This window comes from Neovison vison, chromosome 4 (assembly GCF_020171115.1).
Source record: "Neovison vison isolate M4711 chromosome 4, ASM_NN_V1, whole genome shotgun sequence".
Lineage (NCBI taxonomy): Eukaryota > Metazoa > Chordata > Mammalia > Carnivora > Mustelidae > Neogale > Neogale vison.
The window spans coordinates 225,792,585-225,816,772 of NC_058094.1; the positions used below are offsets into that span (position 1 = coordinate 225,792,585).

The 24,188-nt window shown below is 48.9% G+C and overlaps 1 long non-coding RNA gene across 6 annotated transcripts; it reads right to left on the minus strand.

Moving 5' to 3' along the window:
* Nucleotides 1-2,661: 2,661 nt before the first annotated feature.
* LOC122905212 lies at nt 2,662-11,857 on the minus strand. Of its 6 annotated transcripts, none has more exons than XR_006384331.1 (5): nt 11,753-11,857; nt 9,909-9,996; nt 9,475-9,660; nt 6,202-6,365; nt 2,662-3,540 (listed from the first exon to the last, which is right to left on the minus strand). It is a non-coding gene; the product is annotated as an uncharacterized LOC122905212 (long non-coding RNA). The 6 variants fall into 6 exon arrangements; XR_006384330.1 differs by having other exon boundaries at nt 9,475-9,665; XR_006384329.1 differs by having other exon boundaries at nt 9,848-9,996.
* Nucleotides 11,858-24,188: the final 12,331 nt, after the last annotated feature.

A 24,188-nucleotide genomic window follows, 5' to 3' on the forward strand; every position in this document is an offset into this window, starting at 1 on the left:
TTTACGGGCCTGGTGAGTTAGAGGAGCTGCACCGTAGCGGGAGGCTCTGAGGTCACAGAGGTGATGGCATCTGTGTGTATGGGCTGGGGGTGAGGGGGCATAAAGGGCCTTGGAGGCTATTTTGGGGACTTTGTGTCTTACTCTGAATGAGATGGGAAACCACTGGAGGATCTGAGCAAAGACGGATATGATGGACCAATATGACTGCCATGCTGAACAACCACTGTATGCAGAGAGCCAAAAGCAGGGGGACCAGCTAGGAGGCTATCTGAGTCATTCAGGTGATGGGCCATGGCAGGTTTGAACAAAAAGTAGTAATCAAGATGGTGAGGAATGGTTGCATTCTGAGTATATTTTGAAAGCAGAGTCAAGGGCATTTGTTCTCAGAATGATCATGGGTAGGAAGGAAGAAAGGAGTCATGATGAGTACAAGGATCGGCCTGAGCCCGGCTGGAAGGCTGGGAAAGGCCGGGAGGAGTGTTGGAGGAAAAGATCGGGAACCCCATTTTGGACATGACAGATTACACATTCAAGAGAAATGTCAAGGTAGCATTTGGACGTAGGATTCTGGAGTTCAGGCTGGAAATAGACATTTAGGAGTCACCCTTTAGGCAGCATTAATGCCATGAGACAAGTGCCCTAAGAGGATGAGGAAGTCCAAATCCTGAGCCTTGGGTGGGTTCAGTGTTAAGAGCTTGGGTATAATGAGAAGCCAGGAAAAGATGCTGAGATGTAGCCATCTCAAATTAGGAGGAAGACAGGAAGAATGTGGTATCCTAGAAGCCAAGTCAAGAAAGGATTCTAGGGGAGAGAGGAGTGAGTTGTGTTAAATATTGCTGATGGCCACTAAAGTTGAAGACTGGTCATTGGCCATCGACAATAGTAATGAAGAAGCCATTGGTGAACTTGAGGACAACAGCTTTGGCAGGTCTGTGGGGCAAAATCTGGAAAGCAAATGGGAGAAAAGGAATTACAGACACAGGTACAGACAACCCTTTAGAGAATTTTTGCTGTAACAGAGAAAAATGGGGCAGTAGTTGGAGGAAGAAATGGGGTTGAAAAGTTTTCCTTAAATTGGGGAAGTTAACAGCATGTTTGTAGCCAGGAGAGGGGAAAAAAAATCAATGATGCTGGGAGGGAAAGGACTTCAGGAACACTCTCCTGGAATAGGTAAAGGGGAAAGCATGGGCTACCCATCCACAGTAGCAGCTCTCCATGTTGGAAGTATGTAAACATCATCCAGGCAACATTTCAAGACCCTCATGCCTAGGCTGCAACCAGCAGATTATGTTGGGGTCTCTGGGGTGAGCTGGCAGAGAACTACAGGGAAAAGCATGCGGACAGTTGAAGGAACTTATGGGAGCTCCCTGCTGACTGCTGCTATTTCCTCAGTGAAATGAGGGGCATGCTCATCAGCTAATCTTCAGGATGAAGGAGGAGATCCTGCGGGGACGAGGAGAAGATATGGTGACTCAGGCATGGGAAGGTAATAAGGTCTAGGGGTGAGACCATGAAAATGGTCTGGGGCAGGGTGGGCTGGAGGAGTCATTTTAGGAGAGGAGTTGAAGTCATTTTAGGAGAGGAGTTGAAGCAACCGAGGTCAGCGTACTTGGAAGTATCCTGTATATGGATATTCAAGTCATCAGGAATTAAGATGGGAGTGGTGGTCGAAGAGTGACAGCAAGCTAGGAGGATTCTCTCTTGACCTCAGTCAGTGTAGGTGCGCAGCTGGAGTGGGAACATCTCTACGATGACCCTCACCTTGCAACGTTGTGCTTCAGCAAACCTGAATTACCCAAAGGTCCCTAGCTAGTATTGTGTGGTAAGTCCTATTTCTTGCATCTTATGTAATTTTTCCTCCTTAGTTTAATTGTTTGGATAGTACCTCCTAGTTTTATTATGTATGTACATATTTATTTTTTTAAAATTCTGTATGTATATATTATTTTTATAAAAGCTCTAATTAATTGAGAGGGGAGGGAGGGGCAGAGGGAGAGGGACAAGGAGACTCCCCACTGAGTGTGGAGCCCAATGTAGGGCCCAATCCCATGATCCTAGAGATCATGACCAAAGCCAAAACCAAGAGTTGGAAGCCCACCCAACTGAACCACCCAGGCCCCCGTGTGTGTATGTGTTCATTTATATATATATACGTATGTGTGTGTGTACACACACACACACATTTCTTTATTTTGCTAAGACTATTGCAGTAGTCTTCTTACTGGTATTCCTGCCTCTAGTCTTATTCCATTCGGCTTGGTGACTGACAAAGGCTCTGTCTTCTCCACATTTCCTCCAGAACAGCTTTTTGAATCACCAAATCTGACCTGGTTACTTGCTTGCTTAAAACCTTGCAGGGACTCACTGTCCTTAACTATGTTAATCACTTTCTGTGTCACTGTTTTAAATGTTTTACAGTCATCCAAAAGATGTGTCCTGTCATTATCCTTATTCTATAGGTGATGAAACAGAGGCACAAAGAGGTTCGTTTGCTCAGTGCCACATGAAGCTTACATTACCCCAGTATACAATGCTTGTTATAATTGATCACCCTTCCTGTAAAACTTCCTTTCTAACCATTTCCTCTCACCATGAACTTTATGTTTCAGTGAAGGTGAATTAACTAAAGGTCCCAGGATCAGTGAGGCCACCAGCAGGAAGTATATAGCACAGAAAGAAGGTTTAATTGAAGAAAGTTAATGAAGGGCCTCTTTATGAGACATGGGGACAGCTAAGGGAAAACAGTAAGACATCCAGACACTAGCACCAAAGGGAGACCAAGGCGACAAACAGAGGAATGGTGCTATCATAACCATGTGGAAGAGTCAGCCCAGCAGAGCAGTAGGGGCAAGCAACCAGTCAGAATCGTGATAAATCCCCTCGCCTACATTTCCTCCAAACCTACAATCTCCTGCTTGGGTGCCGTTTGGTCAAATCCAACTGGAAGCTGGAAGATGAGAAAGTCGGGATGATGCAGTCTGTAGTGGTCAGCCTCCTGGGCACAAAGTAGGCAAGGGAGGGATGGAAAATTAATCAGAGAGCTTGTGCCCTTTATTAAGAGGAAAAAAGTCTGTGGCCCCTACCCAAAGGAGACAGCAAGTCTGATCAGGTACTGATTACAGGTTAGACTTTGTGGAAAATCCTCTGGCTCAGAGGCAGGCTTCCTAGCCCCCATTTTGTCCTACCCGACCAGTACAGCAAACCCCACTCAATGCTTGCTGGGTCAGCAGCATGAGAAGCCCGAAAGTGGCCAGTCATAAACCTGAGCTTCCAGTTTAATGGGTTCAAGATTGTGTCCTCCAGGGAATGTTCCTTCATGTGCACTAGGATCTCCAAACCTACAGAGTCCAACGTTACGGGGGAAACATGTTCTGTAAGAGGGCTGTTTGGTGAAATCGTGAGAGATCACTTCCAACTCCACGCCAGTCTTTGTATACGTCCACAAACCGAAGTGATCATGTCACATCTTCTCTGTCTTCAAATCTCGAACACTTCTGCCCCAGGCTACACTCCGGACTGATTTGCATCTCCAGGGATACCCTGTCAAAGAAGAGAACCTGTGTAATCTGGCTAAGGGGAAAACAGCACCCTACGGATGTGGTGATCTCCTGAAGAAGGTAGCTCCAGTTGGGGCCATAACTGAGCCCTGAGCAGGCCACTCCCCATTGGAGCAGTTGCCCAAGCGTCTCAGTAACTACGCACACACCAGTGAATTCCATGGGCATGAACTCAGCTCCCCAGGCCTTCTGCTCTATAATGTGCTCCCTGGTTGGAGATGTTGTGTGGGTTACCATGACAATGAATAGGGCTTTCTGAAAACCTTCAAGGGGTGGTGCTGGCAGAAGTATTGCCAAGTGGAGAAAGCAAGTCTGTATCGGAACAGGACTCCCTTCCTAAGAGAGCAGACTGCTTGTTCTCTCTGCGAAGGAGTAATACAAGTTGTGGGCCTCACCCCCCAGTGGAAGGTGCCAATATAGATGATTTGGTGATGGTCTTTGCTAGTAGTTAGACATTTGGGAACTCAATGAAGATGGTATCTCTGTCAGCCCTGGTGAAGGGTACTTACTGAGGATGCACAGGGGTGACAAAGGAAATGGGTTGAGTGACAGTCACAGGCAGACTGACCATTTCAACAGCTTGATTATCAAGCACCTCTTCTTGGGGGCTCTGCAGTGGTGCCCCAGATGGGAACATCCATGATGCCTTGGTATCTTCACATGATGTTGATCCTGGGGCTTCCATCCATGTACCTCTTTCCCAGACTTTTCTGGTCACAAGCCTTCTGGTCTTGACCATCCAAGTTTTCTGACTAGCCTGTGAATCTATATTACCTGTAACTCATTAGGTAGTATAGACCTCCAAAGCACACAATCAGATTGGCCAAAATGTATCTACTGAGAGGCTTTTCCTTCACCACCGTCTTTCAGGACCATTCCTGAGTCAGACTTACTATAGTAAGTAAGCACCTCTTATAGTAAACATATAAAATATATGAATATATGTTCACATAATACATATATCACGAATATACACACATATCCCTATATATTTATTTGTTGTTTTTCTGGAGGACTTGAATACACTCCCCAAAGTTCCCTTCTGTCCCTTGGTAATACATCCCTCTATTCCTTCCCCCATCCCCAGGCAACCACTATCACTACAGATCACTTTAGATCAGTTTTCATTTTCTAGAATTTTACATAAATCAAATTCTATGCTATGCACTCTCCTTTGGTCCAGCGTCTTTCACTCAGCGTAGTTATTCCCAGATTCACCTGGGAATAGTTGTTATCAATAGCTTGTTCCTTTGTATTGCCCAGCAGTATCCCAGGAGATACACTTGTTGATGGACATTTGAGATATTCCACTTTGGGGCTATCAGAAAACAAAAACAAAAACTGCTATGAACATTCTCGTGTAAGTCTTTTTGTGGACATGTTTTCATTTCTCTTGGGTAAATACCTAAATGAGGAGTGGCTGGGCCACACATTTCCCTCCTAAATAAACAGGGGCTAGGGGCGCCTGGGTGGCTCAGTGGATTAAAGCCTCTGCCTTCAGCTTGGGTCAGGATCCCAGGGTCCTGGGATTGATCCCCGCATCGGGCTCTCCACTCGGCATGGAGCCTGCTTCACCCTCTCTCTGCCTGCCTCTCTGCCTACTTGTGATCTCTGTCAAATAAATAAATAAAATCTTAAAAAAAAAAAAAAAGCTACCAGGCTGTATTCCGAAGTGGTTATGTCACCAGCAGCGCGTGAGTTCCAGTGGCTCTGCATCTTTGCCAACACTCAATACCGTCAGGGTTTCTGCTGTAGTCATTTCAGTGGGTGTGTAGTGATACCGCATTTTAATTGACATTTATTTTTCTTAGTGACTCTGGAGGGTGAGCACTTTTGCATGTGCTTATTTGCCATCTGTAGATCTTTGGTCAGGTGTTTGTTCCGATCTTTTGCCTTCTTTTTTTTTTTTTTGGAGCCTGTGTCTGGAAATTTTTATTGAGTTTTGGACATTGTATTTGCAAAAGAGGCTGTGGATTTTTTGTTTCAGTTTTCTGCTGGCAGCCAGATAGCATATAGGCATATCCCCCTGGTGCAGCCAACGATGGGCTTCTGGCTTCGAGCAGGCTGCCCTGTGTTTGGTGTGTGGCAACTCCTGCAACAGAGGCCAGCCCAGGCCTTCTGCACCTTCCACCCTAAGCCTGGGATGTTCTCCATGCTCTCTGCGGGACAGGCATGGAACCCTCTGCTGTGTATCCCCCACACGCTGACTGCTGAAATGTATGAATAGGGCTTTCAAGCTTCCAGACAGACGCTTTCTGTTTAATTTCTCACCCTCTTGTTCCAGAAGCCCAAGGAGACTTGTGGGTGTGGCCACAAGCCAGGGACCCTTGTTAGCTCCAAACGCATGACCACCTTTTCTCCTGAACCTAGACGCTCTAAAATTTTAGGAGACTTCTGGTGTGTGGAAGCAGCTCCCTCTTCTAACTTTCTAAGGCACCTATGAAGGGGGGCTGGACCCCACTGGGGTCTCTCTGGCCACAAAAGGTGTGAAATGCAAGTCCTGCCTCTAGGGTGTTCCTTGCTCTTCTGACAGAAAGAATCCTCCCAGGAAGGTGCCTGGGAAGGAGAAGCTGGGAAGGGATAGGATGGAATGTGCTGGGGGGTGGGGTGGGATAGTGATGAGGGACTTTATTGCCCTCCGTACCTTTCCAGTCTAGAGCAATCCTCTCCATACCCGGAACCCAGCTGGCTGGGCCTCCGAAGACCTTGCGGGGGGGGGGGGGGCACGCACCTCCTTGCGGCCCCAAATGAAGGACCGTGCCTTCCATTGTGGGGAGGGGCAGGAGCAGGAACGTTTGAAGAAAAGAACTGAAAAAGAAACATCTCCTTTAAGCAGCCCTGGAATGCCCCTGATGCTTTTGATTTTTTTAAACCTTTACCTTTTTTGTATCAAAAAAAAAAAAAAACCCAAAAAATTAAGCATATATACAAGTAGACTGGCTCCTCTAATGAACCTGTGTAGCCATCACCCGGCTTCAACTCACAGCTCTTACCCACTGCCCCTTCCTTGTATTTTCTTGCAAGTAAACACTCTATCCTACATGGGGCTCGAAATCATAACCCAAGATCCAGAGTTACACACTCTATCAAATGACCCAGCCAGGGGCCCCCTCTTTGTATTCACTTAGACAACCCCTGACCTTCATATTAGCTCACTTGTAGATATTTCAGTGTATATCTCTATAAAAGTTTGTTTTTATAAAAAAATTTTAAAATTAAATATATGACATTTTATGGTAAACATTAAACATCTATTTTACAAAACATTAAAAATTTAAAATTTAAAAATGATAAAAATACAAAATATTTTATAATTTTTTATCTTTTAAAAAAATTATTAATTTATTTGACAGAGAGAGAGAGAGAGAGAGAGCACAAGCAGGCAGAGAGAGGGGAGGAAGCAGGCTCCCTGCCGAGCAGAGAGCCCGAGGCGGGGCTCGATCCCAGGACCCTGGGACCAGGACCTGAGCCGAAGGCAGAGGCTTAACCCACTGAACCACCCAGGTGCCCCCAAAATACAAAATATTTTATATACAGTAATATAAAAATACAAAACATGAAATACAGACATGTATATATGTACTTAATGAATAAGAAATATAAATACATGGGGCACCTGGGTGGCTCAGTCGGTTAGGCATCTGCCTTCGGCTCAGGTCATGGTTCCGAGTTCCTGGGATCAAGTCCAACATTGGGCTCTTTGCCCAGTGGGGAGTCGGCTTCTTTTTTTAAACTTTTTTTTTTTTTTAAAGATTCCATTTATTTATTTGAGAGAGAGACAGTGAAAGCGAGCATGAGAAGGATGAAGGTCAGAGGGAGAAGCAGACTCCCCATGGAGCTGGAAGCCCAATGTGGGACTCGATCCCAGGACTCCAGGATCATGATCTGAGCCAAAGACAGTTGCCCAACCAACTGAGCCACCCAGGCACCTAGGGAGTCTACTTCTTAAAGGCGGGGAAAAAAAAAAGAAATATAAATACAAATTTATTATCTAAATATAAATAACATAAATATAAAAATATAAGTTTTTAAAATATGAAACCTTAATACCATCATCACACCTAAAAAATTAATAATACTTTCTTAATTTTATCAAACGCCCAGTGCTTAAATGCCTGTCTTACAAATGTCACTTAAAAAATACTCAGGTTGCAGCACCTGGGTGGCTCAGTGGGTTAAGCCTCTGCCTTGCGCTCAGGTCACAGTCTCAGGGTCCTGGGATCGAGCCCCATGTCGGGCTCTCTGCTCACTGGAGAGCCTGCTTCCCCCTCTCTCTCTGCCTGTCTCTCTACCTGCTTGTGATCTCTGTCAAATAAATAAAATCTTTTTTTTTTTTTTTTTAAAGATTCTATTTATTTATTTATTTGACAGAGATCACAATTAGGCAGAGAGGCAGGCAGAGAGAGGAGGAAGCAGACTCCCTGCTGAGCAGAGAGCCCGACTCGGGGCTCGATCCCAGGACCCTGGGATCATGACCTGAGCCGAAAGCAGAGGCTTTAACCCACTGAGCCACCCAGGTGCCCTCAAATAAATAAAATCTTTTAAAAAATAAAATACCTTGCTTGTTTTGAATCAGGATTCAAATAAAGTTCACGTGTTAAAATTGCTTCGTCTGTTAAGTCTTTTCTACCCCACAGGCTGACTGTGCGTGTGTGCATGCTTATGAAGGAACTGGATCACTTGCCCCGTAAGGGTCTCCCAGCCTGGGAGACAACCTGTTGGTTGCACCACAGTGAGGCAGGGCTGTGTTCTTCCATCAGACGACACACACAGTCTGGTTACCTCTTCTGCTGATATTAACAGATGCGGATGATCAATGATAGATTCACTATTCAGCTTGATCCTATACTGCTCCCCCTTTCTGGTTCTGGTGTTCGAGATACAAGAGAAGAGGAGACAGGGTCCTCCATGTCTTCACGCTCCTCTCTGCCAAAATTCCACTGTGGTTTCCCCAGACCAGTCCCCATGAGTCAGTTGGGATGTTTCCTGACCCTGGCCCTCCAGATCTATAATGATATACCCCTATAGGGTGAAGGAATAAGTGACTGAATGAGCTAATGGCCTCTGCTGCTCTGCAGATTGTCCCCCAGGTGCCCTGGGCTCTCAGCAGGATTACTAACTTGGGCTGCAACAGGCCAGGAGAGGAAGTGCCTTATGGCAGGGAAGCTTTCTCAGCATCCCTCAACTCATGTGACCGGCTGGTGACCAGAGCTGAGGACCAGCATGCCATTTTGATGGTGGCGCCTATATAGAAACTTCCAAAGCACCAGGGAATAAGAACATGTTAAGAGCACGGGTGTTTTCAGTCTGGCGGCCTAGGGTTTAGATATCAGCTTTACCACCTAATCAGCTGCATGACATTGAGCAAGTTACTTATCTCCCCATGGTGGACTGATAATGGCTCCCAAAGATACCAGGTCCTAATGAGTGTAAACTGTAAATGTTATTTTATTTGAAAAAGAGTCCTTGCTGATGTGATTAAATTAGAGATTTTGACAATCCAGAGTCTATCCTGGGTATCTGGCCGGCCCTCAACATAAGCACAGATGTCCTGTCAGAGAAGCCTGACGTGCCCCAGGGGAGAAGGTACCATGAAGGCAGAGCTCAGAGAGATTTGAAGGTGCCAGCCTTAAAGACTGGAGTGATGTGGCCACCCACCGAGGACGGCCACCAGAAGCTGGGAGAGGCACATGGAACAGCTTCTCCACCGCAGCCTCCGGAGGGAGTATGGCTCTGCCTCCCCAAGGGCAGACTCCAGAGAGAAAACATTTCTGTTGTGCTATGTTTGCGGTGATGTGTTACAGCAGCCGCGGACACGGATCTACCCTCCCCGTGCCTTCGTTTCCACATCTGTGCTTTGTATGGGCCCCCGGGTGGGCTGGGAGGTTTCGAGAAGAGCCGGGCCTACTACACTCACCTTCTCTCTGCATCCTCACGGCTGGGGGTCCGGCCCTGTGGTCTCTAGTACAGCGTACCTCAGCTGGCCACAGCTGACTGGCCGGGGCAGCGGGTGGGAGCTCTGATGGGCTCCGTGTCTCCCCGGCTCGCTGGCCTGCAAAGAGCCGCCTCAAGCCCCCAGGACCAGGACCCCGTTTTCCACCACCTGAGCTGGAGGAAGAGCGCAGCATGAGACCAAGGGGAGAGCGGGGCAGAGGGGCAGGGAACAAGCAGGGATACCCTGTCCCCGGAGATGGGGCGTGGGGGGTTAGGAGAAATCCCATGGGTGCCCCTGGCTGGCCTTGAATGGGTCTGGGGAGCTGGCCTCGGGGCCACCCGCCAGCCCATCTCACCCGGGAAAGCCCCGCTCCTCTTGAAGGCTGGGACATCTTTCTCTGTCCGCTCGCAACTCACGTGGCCCTCACTGGAACGTGTCTTCTCACACCCGGCTGGGCGAGCATGGGCATCAGCTCAATTTTGCTCACATCGGCCTTCCTAGCACCTAACATGCAGCAGGTGGTCAACACACGTTTGTGCAGAGGGATGAAGGAGTGAGCCGAAAGATGCCCGGAGTGAGTGACCAGTCAGAGAGGGGGTTCCGGGAGAGGCCAGGCATTGAGTTCAGCATTTAGGACTTCCCCTGAAGCTTGAAAGCTACCCCTGGTGCCACTGTCTCTGCCTTGCACCCAAGAACGGTGAAGTGGCCTGCTCAAGGTCAGCCAGCTTGTCGGGCAAAGCCAGGCATCAGCCTAAGGTCCATGAGCCCCGGCGCTGCCTGACAGCTCCATGCCGTGTTCTGGGGGAGACTGGGAAGAAATGCAACGCTTGACAACTGCCTGTGTTTACTGTCACCCCCACCTGTGTCCTTGGAGTGACTGGCCACACAAGGAGGAGATGTAAAAGGACACAAGGAAGGAGCAGAGTGGGCATGGTCCCAGGCTTGAGTCAATGTGTGTGTGTGGGGGGGGGGGGGTCGGCTTCTGGAGGGGGTGGTAGGAGAGATGGGCTGGTCAGTTCTTCAGCTACACTGGACCAGCTGAGTAGAGAAACCTGCCCAGAATTTAAGCTGTAAGAATAGCACCGAACTTTATGTGATGAGACAGAACAGCCCAGAAGGGACTAGTTATCCGTCATGTTCCCCTCACTGTCCAGCTGAACTGAAAACGTTTGGAGGCAGAAGACAGTGGATCCTGGGTGGGGAGGTGTGAGCAGAACCAGGACTGGGCAGCCGGCTCCTCCAACTGTCCACTGGGCCCATCTCTGCAGGACCCCACTGTGGGCACAGGGGAGGGGGGCGCTTCCTCCCCCAAAAGAAACCATCCCCAGTGGTGTCTGGAGCGCCTGGCCCCCTCCCCATTCCTGGCATTCCTGATCCAGGACTTGCTCAACCTTTGTGGGAACGACACAGCGAGTGTGATTTGTTTTGAGTCGTATTTTATAGAGTTACCGACTGAGACGTGCAAAGGAAATGATGGGCTGAGATCTGCCTTAGAAACAAACAGGGTGGAGGGGCCGGACACACGGAACGAGCTTTTCCTAACACTGTCCGGCCTGCTTTTGTATCTTGAAATCTGCCATAGAGAGACAATTTCCCCTGGAGGAGCCGAGGTGGGGGCCGGAGACACACACCTGGAGACCCGACCCTCCCGCGCGGTTCGACCCGGGCGTCCGGGGATTGGGGCTGGGGGGTAGCGGCGGCGAGGAGGCTGCGAGCTGGCGCGGGCTCTGGCGCCCCCTGGCGGCCGCCGCGGAGCCGACAGCCTCGGACGCTCGCCGGGCCCTCGGAGCGGCCGCCCAGCAAGCCCGGCTCTCCGAACCCGAGCGCGCTCCCACGACACGGAACGCGCCGGCCCACCGCGGCTGCCTCGACCTCCGGAAGGTCCTTCGGCAACCCGGGCCAACCTTGCCCTCCCGGGGTCCGCCTCTGCCCCTGACTCGGCACCCCCCGACAGGGCCGCTTGGCGCCAGGCGTCGTGGGGTGCGGATGACGGCCTGGGCCGGTGACTGTGGGGCTCCGAGCTCCACGCTCTCTCGGGGCCTCCTGAGGGTGGCGGGTGGGCCGGGCCCCTACCCTCGGCACATCCGGTCATCTCGTCAGGGTCTCGCTTTCCGTAATTTTACCAGAACGTCGCAGTTTAAAGGCATAGAGTTACAAGAGCATTTCCCGCCTCCCACCGCCTGTTCTCCACAGTGGAGGCCCTCAACTTCCAGCCCATTCTTTCACTCTTTACCCCCACATCGCTAAAGAACAGACTTACGGTTTTAGCTTTTCCATTTTAGGTGTTTCCGGCTGAGGACGGACGAAGACAATCCGGCTTCTCTTCACTCTTCACCTCACACCCCTACACTTCCGCTCTCCTTTCACCCCCTCACCTTCCACCGCTTTTACTTCCGGTCTCCTTCACCTTTCACCCCATACTTCCGGTCTCCTTCACCCTTCACCTTCCACCCACTTGTACTTCCGGTCTCCCTCACCTTTCACCCCTGCACTTCCGGTCCCCCTCACCCTTTATGCCTTACTCTTTCTGCCGCCATCTACTCCCAGCTGTAGCTTATTTGTGGTTAGATCAATTTTCAGAGTTTATGGCAACAGAGTACTTAACTACTATTCACAGATGAGCCATAATTATTTTTTCCTTCTTCCATAACTTTTCGTTTACTCTGGATTTAATGATTGTTTTGCATTTTCTTCGCATTACTATCTTATACCGAATCTTCCCGGTTTACTCAAATATGTTAGATATCCTACTAATTTGGGCATCTACAGATCTCTTTCCCAGGGCCTTCTGGGCTGCTTCCACGTAAAGGAGCTGAAAGCTGTTGGCACCCCAGGGCCTGGGGGCGTAGGCATCCTGGAGACCCCTCCACCTCTCTCTGGGGTGGCAGCCCATTTCCTGGATCTCTTTTCTTCTCGTTTCTTGCTTTGTTCGCCCATTTTGACTAAGTATATTGTCCAGCAGCTTCCTGAGCAAAGATGCTTGAGAGGTGAACAATGGAGACCTTGAGTATTTAAACATGTCTGTTTTACCCTAATGCTTAGTGACTTAGCTGGGTACGTAACTGTTGCTTAAGGATCGCTTTCCATCGGAGTTCTGAAGGCACGCCTACCATCTAGTTACCATTTAGTTACTGACCAGACGTCTGAGGCCATGCTGATCTAGGGTTCAATCCATTAAATGTATCCCCCCCACCTTTGGAAGCATTTAGAGTCTTCTCTTTGTTCTTAGTATGGTGAAAACTCATGATGATGTGCTTTTGAGTGGGTCTAATTTTATACTGTAGAAGGATTTGAAATACCCTTTCGCTTTGTGTTTCATGTCTTCAAATTCTTAAAATTTAAGAGAGAAAATTAGAAAATAAATCCAGGATGTCCAAATTGAAGTTTTGGAAATAAGGAACAGAGAATATAATATGAAGGAAGTTAGTTTGCAAAAACATGCACAAATTTCCCAGAACTGCATATGGTAAGCCTATAGATTAACAAGTCCTGGGGGTCCTCAAAGTGATGAGTGACTAGAGGCACAGGGCCAGGCACAAGCTGCTGTTATCTCTTGGTGTATATGTTTGAAGCTGCATTTATTTATTTATGTATTTTTAAAGATTTTATTTATTTCTTTGTCAGAGAGAGGGGAAGGGAGAGGGAGAGTGAGAGAGAGTGCGGGAGTACACAAGCAGGGGGAGAAGTGGGGGGGCTCTGCAGAGGCAGAGGGAGCCCAATGTGGGACTGGATCCCAGGAAGTTGGGATCATAACTTGAGCTGAAGGCAGACCCTTAACCAACTGAGCCACTCAGACGTCCCTGAAGCTGCATATAAATGTCACATCTGTACCCTGGGTCTGTACCCTGGTCAGGAGGCCAAGCTGGCTGCAATATCAAGATAAGGTGAGGTGGGACCCGATTGTGGAGCCCAGTCCTGACCTGGCTGTAGTGGAGCCCCCGCTCGTTATCTGAACGATAACGTTCCCCCCACTGTGTTTCCCCACAGGGAAAACAATGCGTTCGCTGTGTTCAGCCTGAGCCCAATCACACCGAAGAGGCCCTGGGCAGCTGAGGCCCGATAAGCAGGTAAAGGTTCCTCTCGGGAACTGAAGTCACCTTGTGAGCATTCCCCACCACCTTCCTGCCCTCCTCGTGGAGTTGGAATCATGACACTGGCAGGGACCTTAGAACCACCTGGCCACTGAGCACAGATCAGGTGGGGTTCAGGATCTGCCCAAGGTCAACAGGCTCTTTGGTGACAGACTGGGTTTAGAACCCAGATTTCTGGACCCCCACCCAGGTCTCTTTCCTGCTTGCTTGCCTGTGCTCACAGCAGGAGAGGCAGCCTTTCCTCTGAAGGTTGCCTACACTCAGCTCTTCAGTACCCCTGGGGTGGGCGGGCTCATGGGGTGTCTAGCTGGGGGCTGGAGGAGGGGCCGGAGCAGACGGCTTGCTGATTTAGGATCGGCATTTAGGCTTACTTTGAGACTGTAAGTGCCGAAAGCAATTCTGTCCGCTCTGCGTGTCCATTCAATATCCCACTGCTCTCCATGTTGGTTACCCGCATTTCCCGGGTCAGGGTCCTCAGGACACCTCCCTGCGGGAGAGCTCCGACACAGCCCCTGGCAGGCGGCTGGATCCCAGAAGAACTGGAGCCAAATAAAATATTAATTTCCATGAGAAATGACTCGGGCACCCAGTTTGCCTAAAGCCCTGGCGGCGCTTACCCCCTGAGGCTAGGGCTGGCTCCTGGAAGGCAGTGGCTGCCTCCCTTCCCTGGCTGGCAGCGCTTGCCTAGAACCTTTGTGCAGACTTGCCGTCTGTTATGGGTCGAATTGGGTCCCCCAAAGACCCTGAAGTCCTCATCCCCAGTCCTTGCGAATGTGGCCTGATTTGGAAAAGGGGTTTTGCAGATGATTAATTAGCATGAGGTCATTAGGCTGGGCCCCAGTCCAACGACAGGTGACCTTAAAGAAAGGGGGAAAGACAGACACACAGGAAGACCACCACGTGAAAACAGGAGCTTTGGGGCCATGAGCCCCAGGGACCACCGAATGCCCTGAACCCGCCCCTCCCTGGCAGCTTTAGAGAAAAGAAGCTCGGTGGACCCCTGGAGCTCAGACTTTGGGCCTCCAGAAGTGGAAGACAATATCTCTCTGCTGTTTAGGCCGCTCAAGTTCAGGGCTCTCATGAACATGGCCCCAGGAAACTGTGGCAAGGCCCAAAGCATCAGCTGGTTTCCGCTTTCCGCCTGCCAGGCTGGCCTGTCTGCCCGCGGGCCTGCCATGGCTGTGTCCCGGCCCAGCCAGCAGAGGGCAGCAGCAGCAAGACTGGGGTCTCAGGGCCCGCACACGTGGGACTGAAGCCCTTGTCCAGCCTCACGCCCCAGCGGGCCCCCAGGACAAGGGCATCAGGAGAGGTATAGAGGGACTGGATCAGCTGAGTCCCGACACCAACCACTGGCTGGTGAGGCTGCAGTGAGTGGGAGAGGCCTCGGGCCCAAACTCTGGAAAGCTCGGCCGTCCATCCAGTCGTCAGGGGGCTGCGATGGGAAGAGCTGTCGCTGCTCACGCTTCCCCCGGGGAAACGCAGTCCTCATGCTTCCCAGCCGCATGTGCTGAGGGCACGCCCGTGTGCAGGGGGTATCTTTGGTTGTTGTGAGAACCAAGGAGCACAGAGGGCTAGGCACCCTGTTACGCACAGATGCCACGTGGGGAACAACGGGGCTTGGCCCCCGTCCTTCCTGGTTTATGACTGCATCTCTGACCACTTTCTTTTTTGAGAAAGGACGAGTCATTCTTGTGCCCCCCAAGTTCCTGCTAATTTAGTGTCATTTGCATTTGCTGCCTTTTAGGTTATTTAACTTGTAAATTTCCCTCAATAATTCCAGCTCCATTACTTTCGGAGTCCTGATTGCAGTACTTAAATTTTTTAGTATTCCACGCGCCTCCTTCTGAGATGTGTGGGTGCAGCCGCCATCAGAGCAGCCAGAAAGCCCTCGAACCTCCTGTCTGGAGGCTGCAGCTTGACAGATCTGCCGTGAGTGCTGTGCCCAGGCTCTGAGAGAAGAGAGGGGACAAAGGGGTTCTCACTGAGCTCTGCACTCCGTGGGCCTGTCCCCAGGATTGCCCACAATGGTGCCGCGTGGCGTGCACCAGTAAAGCCTGCTGGGGAGGCACCTGCTATCCCTGCTGTCGGCCCTCCGTGGGGGATTTCACATGGGTCACGGTCTCAACTCCACACCCCGTGGGGTGGGTTTCTCCCCTAGCGTCCCTGCCGCACCCCTGGATCCATCCTCTGTCCTTTCTGGTCCTACTTTGTGACTTAGGGGCTGGCTCTGAAGGCTGTTCCCCCAACAGGAGCTCAAGGGGGACTCGCCTGGGTACTCAGGATCAGGAAGTCCCTTCAGGAAGTCCCTTCCTCCACCTCTAGCTCCCTGGGCCCCCTCACAAGAGTTTCCTCTCGGGGCTCTTGGCTGGCTCAGTCAGTAGAGTATGAGACTCTCAGTTTCAAGGTTGTGAGTTCAAGACCCACGTTGGGCATGGAGCCTATCCTGATAGACAGCTAGCTAGATGGATAGATAGACAGATGCTCCTGGGTTCTGGGGGGCTGGGAACTCAGACAAGGCAAAGACCGGCAAGTAGTCTTTGCTTCTCAGCCAGGAAGACTGGAAGGCTGGGGGACTTGGCAGCCAGGGCTGGAATCATCTGGAGGCTTCCTCGATCACATAAGGTCTAACAGCTGAGACTGGCCGTCAGCCAGAACTCCTACACATGGCCTCTTCATCTGGTCGCTCTGCACAGGCTGGCTTGGGCTGGCGTCCCAGGAGAGCACAGAAGTCCACGAAACTTGTATGATCTTGCCTTGCATGTCACATAATGTTCCCTCCACCATATTCTGTCATTTGGGGCAGGCAGAACCACTCCTACAGCTGCCTCTGGAAAGGGAAGGTGGCTGAATGTCAGGGGCACACAGCCTTTACCACCTTCAGCCACCTGATTCCCACGGAGGCCCAGGAGGGTGTGGCTAACCCAAGGAAGATTTTTCTCTGAGCCTGCCTTGTGGCTGCCACAGTGAGTGTCTGGCATTTTCTGTTTCTAGAGTAGGAGGGATTTTTGCCAATAAAAGGATTTCCCTTGATCTGTGAAGAGAGACATATTAAGACAGATGAAGAACTTTTGATGCGGGGGGAATTACTGTGTCCACGAGAGCTTCGGTCCCTCAGCCCAGAGAGAACTTTAAGTTCTGACTTGTCTGTAGCAAACGATGTTAGGATGTGTCCTCCCTACGCTCCGGGAACAGAGTAGACAATGACGTGCAATGAACATGTCTCCCCTTTCTTGCTGGGAATGGTGTCTTTGGTGACGCAGCAACATGGCCTTTTAACTGTAATTTCAAAAAATTGTTGTGGAACATTTTAATACAAAGAGAACTTATAGACTCTAGATTTTGTATGTATATAAAGGATACCTTCTCTTATCATCTTTAAATTCAGCTTAAAATTAGTGAGACCTGAGGGGCGCCTGGGTGGCTCAGTGGGTTAAGCCGCTGCCTTCGGCTCGGGTCATGATCTCAGCGTCCTGGGATCGAGTCCCGCATCGGGCTCTCTGCCCGGCAGGGAGCCTGCTTCCCTCTCTCTCTCTGCCTGCCTCTCTGCCTACTTGTGATTTCTCTCTGTCAAATAAATAAATAAAATCTTAAAAAAAAAAAAATTAGTGAGACCTGAAACCAAAGGGATGAAAAGGAGATAAAATCAATATAAATGATTCTGACACTGAGAATCAAATTGTGACAAAAAACTTTCAGATTGCATAAAAAGCACTAATTAACTCAGGGGGAGGGATAAAGTTTGAATAGAAGCTATGAATAGGTCGGAGGATTGTTTGATAATCCAGTTAATGAATCATATGAACACACTGCGAGAGGATGTAACCTCCTTGCTAATTTTGACAAGAAACGGAGACATTGACAAAGAAAGATAAAACTCCTACCGCACTTCTTCAAGGAGGCTGTCCGTAACACCTTGATTAGTGAGTCATTAATTTAAAGGGCTTCAAGATTAGCCCAGAGCAAAAAATAACTTGAAATGCACTGCAACCTTCAAACTCATACATGAAACCTGATAGAGATTTCCTCAAATGTGAAAAAAAAAAATCCTTAACATTTATGATAATAATCACCAGCAATGCATTGTAAAGAAGTCTTGCTCCGGGTCCAGTCAGGAGATGGAAACCACCTAGCCATTTGAACAAGGAAGGTTTCACATAAGGAATTAATTTGAACAGGGCATAGGAGTAATAGGGGACGGGCTAGGAAGAAGTAAAGAGGATTCTTCAAGAACACGGGCTCAGGGACGCCTGGGTGGCGCAGTTGGTTGGACGACTGCCTTCGGCTCAGGGCGTGATCCTGGAGTCCCGGGATCGAGTCCCACATCGGGCTCCCAGCTCCATGGGGAGTCTGCTTCGCTCTCTGACCTTCTCCTCGCTCATGCTCTCTCTCACTGTCTCTCTCTCTCAAATAAAAAAAATAAAAAAAAAAATCTTTAAAAAAAAAAAAAAAAAAACACGGGCTCAGAAGACCCTGCCAGCGGCCATCGCGGTTGGGGGAGGGGGGGAACAGAGCATCCATGAAGAGGTCCCTCTACAGGGCTGAGATCCAGACCTGATCGGAGAGAGAGTGTGGCTCAGGGCATGGCAGAGAAGTCCCCGAGGTGTCAGGTCGGCCGCACTTGCTGGAAACCTGCGCCCTGGGGTGCCAGAGGACCATCCATAGGGAGGCGTCATGCCTCAGAACTTGCCCTAACGCTCTCTCGCTGGACCAGGTGCTGGCGATCTTGCCAGGAGCAACGCGCCCCCAAACCGGGACACGCAAGCCTCCTCCTCCGGCAGCCCTCCAGCGCCCTCTGCTGACAGCGCTGCGCATAGCGGCCGGCCGGCAGTCAATACATCCAGGTCCGCAGGACCCAGACAGCCGGCAGCCCGGGGGAAATGAGGAGCTGGGACGCAGTCCCTCGGGAAGTGGCACCAAAGCTGCTGGAAACTGTTCTAAATTAATAAATCGCTAAATTTGTATCGACCGTGCTAGAGGAAAGACTATCTTCCCAATTTCTCTGATCAGATTTTGTCAGGGAACAGCTAGTCCTACGACTTACAGCCAAAAACTGTAAGAAAAAATCTCAAAACAGAGACTTAATGAGGATATTTGATTTTTTATTTTTCGGGATTTTATGTTTTGCGGTATGTTTCAACTCTGAAAAGTCGGTAAATTATTTTTCTCGTTCTAAGCCGATATTTACTTTCAGTCCTAATATCGTATTTGTAATCATTGTATTCTTTTTCATAAAGGGACTTCCCAGATTCTATTAGTTTCAGGGCCCCCCCAAAATGGATCTGCCCTTGCCCATGGGAGAGCTTCCCTTCAAGCTTCTTCTTCTTTTTAAAATTTTACTTATTTATTTGACAGACAGAGATCACAAGTAGACAGAGAGGCAGGCAGAGAGAGAAGGGGAAGCAGGCTCCCTGCTGAGCAGAGATATGGGGCCTGATCCCAGGACCTGGAGAGCATGACCTGAGCTGAAAGCAGAGGCTTTAACCCACTGAGCCACCCAGGCGCCCCCCTTCAAGCTTCTTATAAATGCTGGCCCTCCAGAAGCCCTCAGGTCTCAGCTTCTGTGTGAAACTTCTTTGAATACTTCAGGCCATGCAGATACGTGGCCTCTTCGTAGGCTGGCTGTGGGCCAAAAGGGGAGACTACTCCACACGTGGCCCTTCTGAAGCCAGGTGTGTGGGTTTTCCTCACCAAGCAATTCTCCAGTTCTCTGTGATCCCCGTTGGGCGTCCTGCAATTCAATCCAGTCCTGGACGGAGCATCACGACCCACCGGTGAAGGGCTGGGTCCCACACCACGGCTCCCATCACGTTGCAGACGCCGATCACAAGTGCACGCTGTCATCTGTGCTCCTGACCCACTCGCTTTCCATCAGAGGCTCCCATCATCCCTTCCTTGGGTTGCATAATTTGATGGAACAAGTCAGAGAACTTGGGGAAAGAGAATATTTACTAGATTACCAGTTTGTGGGATGCCTGAGTGGCTTGGTCACTTGGGCACCTGCCTTTGGCTCAGATCATGGTCCCAGAGTCCTAGGATGGAGCCTCACATCGGGCTACCCGCCCCCTTGCTCTCTCTTTCAAATAAATAAATAAATAAAATCTTTTAAAAAATTAACAGTTGGCTCAAAAGGGATATAAGTCAGAACAGCCAGATTAACAAGATGGGTGGGGCCAGCCTCAGGGAAAGGGTGCTGAGCTTCCACGCCCTCCCCACCCCCACCCACCCCCACCCACCTGCACCCTGATGTCCCCACAGGGTCGGCAACCCAGAGGCTCTCTGAACCCCTTCAATTAGGGCTTGCTGATTTTTTCTTAAGATTTTATTTATTTGGGCGCCTGGATGGCTCAGTGGGTTAAGCCGCTGCCTTCGGCTCAGGTCATGATCTCAGGGTCCTGGGATCGAGTCCCATATCAGGCTCTCTGCTCAGCAGGGAGCCTGCTTCCCTTCCTCTCTCTCTCTGCCTGCCTCTCTGCCTACTTGTGATATGTCTCTCTCTCTCTCTCTCTGTCAAATAAATAAATAAATAAATAAATCTTTTAAAAAAAAAAGATTTTATTTATTTATTAGGGAGATAGAGAGCACAAGTAGGCAGAGCAGCAGGCAGAGGGAGAGGAAGAAGCCGACTCCCCGCTGAGCGAGGAGCCCGACGTGGGACTTGATTCCAGGACCTTGAGATCATGACCTGAGCCGTCACTTAATGGACTGAGCCACCCAGGCACCCTGCTGACTTTTTTTTTAATGGAGGCCTCATGTCCTAGGCTCAATGAATGAAATTATTGGCCACTAATGATTAACCCATCTTCCAACCCTTCTCTCCTCCATCTTGGAGGGTGGCATTAGGAAGTTGGTTCCCCTGACAACCAGCTTCCATCGGGAGGTTTATCCTGGAGCCCCCAGCCATCTCCTTCACATCTACAAAGACACTTGTCACTGCAGAGATTCCAAGGTTTTGGAAGTCGCATACCAGGAAGTGGGACAGAGACCAAATATATATTGCTCATTATGTCAAAGGCATTGTTTTTTTAAATCTCTGTGTTCATTGGGCACCTAGCCTACGCCACTGTCTATTTTTGTTTAACTAAAATTTCTTCCTAGCTTCACACAAATGTGTCTTCTTTTCCTGGAATTTGCAGAGAATTCTCTACCTCCTTCACAGCAATGGTCACCTCCTACTTTGGACCATTGTTTGGATTGTAAACTTCCAGAGGAAAGAGGTCGTGTTACTTAAATAGTTGCACTTGAACACCTAGCAGCAGTCCATCAATGTCAATTGCATGAATTAAGATAGATCTCCTGTCTCCTCTACTAGATTATAAGATCCTTGAGGGCAGAGCTAGGGTTAAAGTTGAGGGAGCTCATGGAAGTCATCTAATCTGACCCCTGTGAACAGAGGGGATAGGAGGCCTGTAATGGGGCATGTCCTCAAGAGCCTAAGGGGCCACACAGGTGTCACCTTCAAGTTCAGTGCTCTTTCTCCCTTTTATGTGTCTGTGTGTGTGATGGGGTAGGAGGACAGAAGTGGAGTGAGAAGTAGAGCCTGTCCCCCTAGGCACTGGTGGCTGAGACAGGCATCTGACCTTCTCCCCATTCTTGGCAGAGGTAAGCGTGGCGGGAACAGAACCCCAAGAGCCTGTTCTTTAAAAATGGGAGTGGGGGGTCTCTGGCGGGCTCAGTTGATGGTGCACGGGACACTTCATCTCAGGGTTGGGAGTTTGAACATCATGTTGGGTATAGATATTACTTTATAAAAATAGAATTTTTTCAAAAATGAAAATGAAAAATAAAGATGAGAGTGTTGGGGACATGTGATCAAAGTCTTCCACAATTCCTGACAATCTCAGCAACAGGCTGAGGCCTAGGTCCTAGTGATAGTCTAAAAGGGGGAATTAATGGGTCAAGAAGTATAAACTTAAAAAAAACTTCATAGTCTTCATTTTCCCTCAAACTGTTGTACCAACGTATAGTCTCATTAACAAAGTAGGACAATGTGTATTTCTCTGATGCCCCTACATTGTCAACCTTGGATATTTTCTTTCTTTCTTTTTTTTTTTTTTAAGATTTTATTTATTTATTTGACAGAGAGAGAGGTCACAAGTAGGCAGAGAGGCAGGCGGTGAAGCAGTGGGGAGTAGGTTCCCTGCTGAGCAGAGAGCCCAGTGCGGGGCGAGGACCCTGAGATCATGACCTGAGCCGAAGGCAGAGGCTTAACCCACTGAGCCACCCAGGGGCCCCAACCTTGGATATTTTCAAACCTATGCCAGTATAATAGCGACCAAATTATTTCTCCTTGTGGTTAGTTTGTGTTTCTTTAACTACTGGAGGGGTTGAACATCTTAAATGTTTATGGATCAAGAAGACATACATATGGTCAACAGACACATGGAAAAATGCTGAATATCACTTGGCACCAAGGAAATACAAATTGAAAAAACTACAATGAGGGGCATCTGGGTGGCTCAGTGGGTTAAAGCCTCTGCCTTCCGCTCAGGTCATGATCCCAGGGTCCTGGGATCAAGCCCCACATCGGGCTCTCTGCTCAGCAGGAAAATCTGCTTCCCTTCTTCTCTCTCTCTCTGCCTGCCTCTCTGCCTACTTGTGATCTCTGTCTGTCAAATAAATAAATAAAATCTTTAAAAAAAAAACCACTACAATGAGATACCACCTCACACCAGTCAGAATGGCTAAAATTAACAAGTCAGGAAATGACAGATGTTGGCGAGGATGTGAAGAGAGGGGAACCCTCCTACACTGTTGGTGGGAATGCAAGCTGGTGCAGCCACTCTGGAAAACAGTGTGGAGGTTCCTCAAAAAGTTGAAAATAGAGCTATCCTATGACCCAGCAATTGCACTACTGGGTATTTATCCCAAAGATATAAATGTAGTGACCCGAAGGGGCACCTGTACCCCAATATTTGTAGCAGCGATGTCCACAATAGCCAAACTATGGAAGGAACCTAGATGTCCACTGGCAGATGAATGGATAAATAAGATGTGGTACATGTGTGTGACGGAATAGTACGCAGCCATCAAAATGAATGAAATCTTGCCAATGACGTGGGTGGAACTAGAAGGTATTATGCTAAGTGAACTAAGTCAGAGAAAGCCAGTTATCATGATTTCACTTATATGTGGAATTTAAGAAACAAAACAGAGGATTATGGGGAAGGAGGGAAAAAGAATAAGACGAACTCAGAGAGAGAAACAAACAGTAAAAGACTCTTAACTAGGGTGCCCCAGTGCCTCAGTCTGTTAAGGGTCAGCCTTCAGCCAAGGTCACGATCCCAGGGTCCTGGGTTCGAATCCCACATCAGGCTGCCTGCTCAGCAGCGGGTCTGCTTCTCCCTCTTCCTCTGCCCCTCCCCAATGTTTGTGCACGGGCTCTCTCTCTCTCAAGCTCTCTTTTAAATAAAGAAACTCTTTAGACTCTTTTAAAATTATTTATTTATTTGCTAGAGAAAGAGCACAAGCAAGGGGAGTGGCAGGCACCCAAAAGAAGACTCTTAACTCTAGGGAACAAACCGAGGGCTGTTGGAGGGGAGGTGGATGGGGGAATGTGGTAACTGGGTGATGGGCATTAAGGAGGGCACATGATGGAATGAGCAGTGGGTATTATATAAGACTGATGAGGGGTGCCTGGGGGACTCATGGGTTAAACCTCTGCCTTCAGCTCAGGTCATGATCTCAGGGTCCTGGGATCTAGCCTGGCATCGGGCTCTCTGCTCAGCAGGGAGCCTGCTTCTCCCTCTCTCTCTGCCTGCCTCTCTGCCTACTTGTGCTCTTTCTCTGTCAAATATAGAAATAAATAAATAAATCTTAAAAATAAAAAAGACTGATGAATCACTGAACTCTACCTCTAAAACTAATAATATACTAATTAATCAAATTTAAATAAAATTGAATTAAATTTTAAAAATAAATAAATGTGGGTTATTTTAATTTGGGGGGTAAAACCCTATGGTTGGTTGTTATTGCTGATGTTTTTGGTTTTTTTTTTAAAGATTTTATTTATTTATTTGACAGAGAGAGACACACAGAGAGGGAACACAAGCAGGGGGAGTGGGGGAGGGAGAAGCAGGCTTCCCACTGAGCAGGGAGCTGGATGCAGGGCTGGATCCCAGGACCCTGAGACCATGACCTGAGCCAAAGGCAAATGCTTAACCGACTGAGCCACCCAGGCGCCCCATTGCTGATGTTTAATAACAAAAATTCAATGGAGTAAATTTTAAAGACCTAGTTGGTTTTATTAAGCAATTCACCAACTGGGCAGCATCCTGTCCAGCAAGTAAACAAGAGTACCAAAGGACTACAGAAAAAGGCAGGTCTTCAAAGGCAGAGAGGGAGTGGAGAAAATGAAATTGTTGGCAAAGGATCCATTGTTTTAGGCAAGGTGGAGGGGAGGGAGGGGTCTATCCTACTGCTGACCAGGAAATTCCCATGTTGACTGGTTAAAGGTCACATTTCTGGAGGTTGAAAGTGCAGCTGGGTTAGGTTTTAAGTCTTGGTTTACCACCTTGGGGCCTTAATCTACGTGACCTCATTTTGGGCCTATGGTTTTCTTCTTCTTTTTCCTTTTTAATTTATTTATTTTTAGAAGATTTCATTTAT